Source organism: Chrysochloris asiatica, unplaced genomic scaffold (assembly GCF_000296735.1).
Source record: "Chrysochloris asiatica unplaced genomic scaffold, ChrAsi1.0 scaffold00005, whole genome shotgun sequence".
Taxonomy (NCBI): Eukaryota; Metazoa; Chordata; class Mammalia; order Afrosoricida; family Chrysochloridae; genus Chrysochloris; species Chrysochloris asiatica.
The window spans coordinates 37,498,084-37,504,289 of record NW_006408523.1 but is presented as its reverse complement, the minus strand read 5'-3'; positions in this window follow the sequence as shown (position 1 = coordinate 37,504,289).

Below are 6,206 nucleotides of genomic sequence, written 5' to 3'. Positions count from 1 at the left end.
ACCTTGGGTTTGATAGTTTATTTGGCAAAATTAGTTGTTTTGCTTCTATCTTCTAAAAGCTATAGAATTAAGTAATAAGCATATTTTGACTTATTAGTTATATTTGTTTGTCTGAACTTATATCAAGATAAAAACAGATTTGGAACAAGTTTTAATAATTATTGGCTATGTTCATCTACTAATAGTGTTTCTATAGGAACCTTAACCTTGCATTGATTTTTATTTTCATGTGTGACCTTCTCAAAGTAGATAATGTACTTTAGGAAAGAAGGGACCTATTTAGCTGATGTGATTGTTTCTGAGTGGAACTCACTGAATTGCACATTCAAGAAATCTGTAGGCTTGGGAAGTGTGAGTTCCCTTTTACTTGAGAGTAGCCTCAGCCTTTGGGATAATATCCAGCACTGAATACAACTGTAAAATTTGGGATGTAGCTGTGTCTATAAATAGTTTGGAAACTCTATCCAAGTAAACTCTGCCTTAGAGGTTACTTCTAGACAATAGATCTACGTTCACTTATATCAAACAGTGTGTGGTAAGGGTATATGTGAGATCTCATGGTTCTCATTGCTGTAAGTTACTAAAACCAATAAAGGTGAATATGTGCATTACTCAAAATACTAATGTAATGCTTGGGTTTACAGTTTCAAATTACATAACATCATATTTTCTCTAGCATTCTGAGAACAGTATGAGGAAGCTTTAAGAAGTTTGTGGAAGAATTCCATTTTCTTTTCATTCTATTTTTCCACATACTTTTTCATGTTCGCCTTGCCCCTTTTTCTTAAGATCAACATGGAGACAGAATGCCCTAGTCTGGATGTTGCTGGCTCTATCACAGTACTCAATGGGGATGACATGATAAAAATCCAGAATTTGACTGCAAGGAACTGACAACCTCATTGGAGAGATGAGGCAGTCAGGAAAACACTTAGAAAGCTAACCGAGGCAATCTGAGAAAACAGTTTTTAATATTATGGTTGGTATTGAAGCTTGAAGGTTTGTTAGTCCAGCAGTCAAGGGGGCTTATGAAGGAGACAGCCCCTGAAAGACTCTCTCAATATTTGGAGAATCAAACATTTACTTTGCAGGTCTTCATTCTGTCATTTATACACTGTAATTTTTAAGTGGTTTCTTAGGAAGCTGAGATTCTCTGAATGTATACTGAAAGTGTGGGTGTAGAAGAGCATTATGTTTAAAGTTGTCCAACATTATAATGCAATTCAGAGAAGACAGTTCCAGATACAAGCCGAATTATTTGAGTTTCAGTAACACAAACTCCAAACCCGTTGCTCTTGCGTTGATTCCAACTGACAGTGATTCTACAGGACAGCGTAGACCCAGAGCATTTTCAAAGCTGTAATCGTCACGGCAGCAGACTGCCGCATCTTTACCTCTGTAATTGTCATGGAAGCAGACTGCTGCATCCTTACCTCCATGGTTGGATTGGTCCAACGATCTTTTGTTTAGTAGTCCAGCACTTAGCAGTACTACCAGAACTCCTCAGTTTCAGTGAAGAATCTGGTAAATAATTTGAGATATTATAGGGATATTTCAGCCTTAGGCAGACCAAGGTTGTGGCAAAAGACAAGATTGTCTTTATGGATTTAGCATCCTTTTCTCCAGAATTTCATGCAATTGATAAAACAAGTTGTTTTTATGTCCTACATTCTTGGCTGCTTTTCAAGTTATTAGTGGATCATGGCACTTCCGAAAGCTAATACCCCAAATTGGTTGGCTAAAGGGCCAAGGGTATTTTTCCTGGGAAGGTAATTAGCATCATCGCTAGGCAGGCATTATGAATCAAACCAACTGGTTTGGGAGGAATTTAGATGCTTTCAGTAATGGAATGGGGATTTTTGCCAAAAATCTCTAGTATATTTTGATGATTATTTCAAACTATCCCTGGTGGAATAGTGGATTAAGCATTGGACTGTTAATCAAAAGGTTGCCAGTGTGAACCCACTGGCTGCTCTGAGGGAGAAAGATGAGACAGTCTGCTTCCATAAAGATTTAGAGTCTTAGAAGCCCTATAGGGCAGCTCTACTGTCCACTTGTAGATTCTCTGTGAGTTGAAATTGACTGAATAGGAAGGAGTGTGTTTGCTTTGGTGTTTTGGACTTTATATTACAGAATCATCCAGGGATTGCTGTCCCATCTCCTTTTTATTGTCCATCATCCCCCTCTGAAAAAAGTACTTATTGATTTATATATTTTGAATTATATCCTCATTATAAAGGAAAAAATGAACAATGTAAAAAAATGATGATTCACCATCATTTGGTGAATGTTTTTGAAAAAAATCTTCAATTGCTATTCATTAGATTTCAGGTTTTGGGACATTTAGGGATAGGTTGTTTTACTAGCATGAAAATACTGTGCATGATGTGTTTTACCTTCTTAGGACAGATAGCTGACAGTAGAATTTCTGAGTCAAATTATATGCTTATTAAAATTTCTGACATTATTGCCTATCTCTGTACCTAAAAGCTTGCCTCAATTACATTTCTAATCACAGTTTATAAGAGTGACTGTTTCTCCAGAACCCTAATTAATACTGCGTTTTATAGGATAAGCACTGCTCTGCAAGGTCAGTTTAAACCACAAAGTCAGTGGTTCAGACCCACCAACTGCTCCTTGAAAACCCTATACAAGGTCGCTATGAGTCAGAACTAACTTGATGGCACTTTTGTGTGGCATTATGGGTTAATGTGCCAAACTGCAAAACCATTTGAACTGCAAGGTTGTCGGTTCAAGCTCACCAGCTATTCCTTGGAAACCCTATACAGGGTCGCTATAAGTTGGAACCGACTCGACGGCACTAAAAAACAACAAACACCAGCATGAAATCAAAGAAGATGGGACTGGAGAAGGACCTGTTTCCAAGCTTAGTTCTCTTGGTAGTATGTTGAGCTGATAGCCTTAGTTCCCTGAAGGCTGTCAACTGGAGGTGTCCTCCGTTCCTTGCTGTGTGTCTTTCTGTGAGGAAGCGCACAGTATGGCAGTTTTGCTTCAACAAAGCCAGTAAGAGAGAGAGGGTCACCTAGCTAAGGGAAGTTACAATTTCTTGTAATTTAATCACAGAAGTAACATCCCCTCAATGGTGCAACATTTTATAAAGTTAGAATTAAATTACTTCAGGGGAACGGACTGCACAAGACCGAATATCTGTACGTGGGACCACTATTAAGTACCACAGATTCTTTGTTGCATTTGTTTATCATGTCTTCCTGGTCTCCTCTGACAGTTCCTAGTAATTGTGATATCTCTGTAGCAATGAATGTATCTAGTATCCAGATCTTGGTTTCTAAATACTATTCCCCAAGAAAAAGAAGCAGATCTCTTTGGAGAAATGGCTGACTTTAATCCTGGGGCAGAGAAAATACAAGATAAGCCTGAAGCATCCTGTAGTGCCATAAATTAGGAAAGAGCTAAAAAGGAAAAAAAAATTGGGATATGTCATCATCTGTAGTCAAATTGAAAGAGCAACCAATGTGAAAGCTGGAACCATTTGAGTAACAAAAAGTAACAGTCATGTTGTATTATGCAGTCTAAAAAATAAATATTCATGATTCCATATTTGCATAAATGAATAAATAACTAAATGCCAGAGCCCCTGGGCGGTGCAAATGATTAAATGCTGAACTATTAGCTGAGAGGTTGGTAGTTCGAACACATCCAGAGACACCTCAGAAGACAGGCCGGGCAATCTATTCCAAAAACCTTATGGAACAATTCCCCTCTGCACACATGGGGTTTCCATGAGTTCGATTCAACTAAACGGCAACCAATAACAGCTGAAAAGTTACAAAACAACAACCAGAAGTCCTCAAACCAGTGGTTGTGGCAACCCCATGCGTTTCAGAGTAGAACTGCACTCCATGGAGTTTTTATGGCTGTGACCTTTCAGGAGTACATTGACAGTGCCCACCTCGAAGCTGCCTCAGAAGGTTGTTGAAAAGTCTATCTTTTTTATTTTGCAACTTATATTTTTTTATTTAAGAATATATTTAGCATGGGAGTATAGGTGGAAGCCCGAACCACATCCAAACCTTCAGAGACAGGAAATTTTCCACTTGAAAGGACAAGCAGACCAGCCAGGAGCAGCTAGAAAACCAGAAGATACTTCTTGAAAGAAGGACCAACAGGAAAAATACAAAACAATAAGGGCAGTCCGACTGTTACTGCAAGAACATGCAGGTGGCTTGCCCAGGAGACATCAAGGCAAGTGGTCGGGTCCTCTCAGTGCAAATTCTCTTCCAAGACTAAGATGCAAGGGAAACATACGCTTTGATTGACAACCACGCACGTCACCCAGAAGGAGAAGTGACCGAAGAACATCAATGAAATGGCGAGCTAAGCCTTACATCGTTCAGCAAACTACTGTGTCCCCGGGTGGAGACCTAGTCGGCTAGTAGCTAGGCAACACCTGGGGACTCATGGGCTCAGAGTCAATGACACAGCCACAGAGGACTAGAGTGGAGAGCGGGGTGGCCAGCCGATAAAAAGAGGGTGGACAGATGCAAGAACACCCACACTTGCAGATGATACCCACTTGACCTGGCTTCAATGACTGGATAAACAGAGCTCAACCTGAAGAAGAAAGAAAAGGAAAAAAGCGTCATCTGATACAATTCGATAACCATGACTACACCTATAAATGCAGTAGCTCAAAAGAGGAAACAAATCACTGTTGCAAGAACTATTCCCACCCCCTCCACACAAAGGGTAGACAGGGATGGACAACTTGGACATTGGCTACCCAAAATGGGAGGAGTGATACAAAGGTAAGAAGTGACTGGCTTACAAGCTTTCAAGAGGGAACCTTGATCCAAAGGGCTTAGAGGAAGGTAGAGTCTCCAGTGAATAGTATCCAGCCTGTCCAGGAAGGGCTGATAAAACGAAATACAGATGGGTCTCTTGTGATGTAATAGTGAATCATTGTTATTAGGACTGATTGTGCGGGTAGGAAATCTAAAAGTGGACATTTTGTAGCAAGGAGGGGAGTGATTAACTTTTCAGTCTAGGAGTGGAGGACCCTAGGACCATCAATGGAGAAAAGCAGAGAGCGGGATCCTACCCAGAGAAGCGGTGAGGCCTGAGATGGAGGCAGAGAAGACGACGTCAAGAGATGGTGTGGCTGGGGACTCAGAATCAGGAGATGCAAAGAGGCTGATGACTGTGGTGGGGGGTGGTGAGGGGCAGGCTTACAGGGTACACCCTTTGGTTGGGTGAGGATGCATGGACGGGATGGTAACTATGCCAATGAAATGATAGATGATAGAATGAATGTACAGCTAATGTTCTCCCATATAGACTATCACACAATTCACAATAAAACATTTATTTTAAAAAAAAAAAAATTAAGTATATATTTAGGCTATATTGTGAACTCAGTATATGTTGTGATTTGTTGTTGCTGTTAAGTGCTCTTGAGTGTTCTGACTCATAGCCACACTGTATAAGGTTTCTGAGAAGTGGCTGGTGAGTTTGAACTGCCAACCTGTGGCTCAAACCAACCTTGCAGTCCAGCACATTAACCTGCAGCACCACACCAGCACTATATCTACATATCTATCTATATATACTTTTCATTTTTTTGCTTTTTACATTAGTGGTCTTATACAATATTTGCCCTTTTGTAACTAAATTCACTCAGCATAATGTCTTCCAGGTTTATCCATGTTGTGAGATGTTTTGCTGATTCATCATTATTTTACTGTGTCGCATAATATTCCATTGTGGGAATGTACCAAAGTTTAACCATTTTGTTGATGGGCATTTAGGCTGTCTCCATATTTTTTCTATTGTGAATAGTGCTGCTATAAACATGGGTGTGCATATATTGATTCCTGTCATGGCTTTGATTTCTTGAGTATGTATACCAAGTAGAGAAATTTTGGGGCCATACAGTACTTCTATTTCCCATCAGTAGTGAAGGAAGGTCCCAGACTCTCCACACCTTAGCCAGCATTTTTTTTTTTTTTTTAACATGAAGGGGGTTAATGACATCTCATTGCTGTTTTGATTTGCATGTCTCTGAAGGTTGTTATGAGTCAGAACCTACTCCATGATGGTACTTAACAACAACAACAATGGTTATTGATTATGAGCGTTTCCTCATTCGTTTGTTGGCCACCTGAATATCTTTGGTGAAGTGTCTGTTCATGCCATCTGTCTATTTTTTAATTTGATTATTTGTCTTC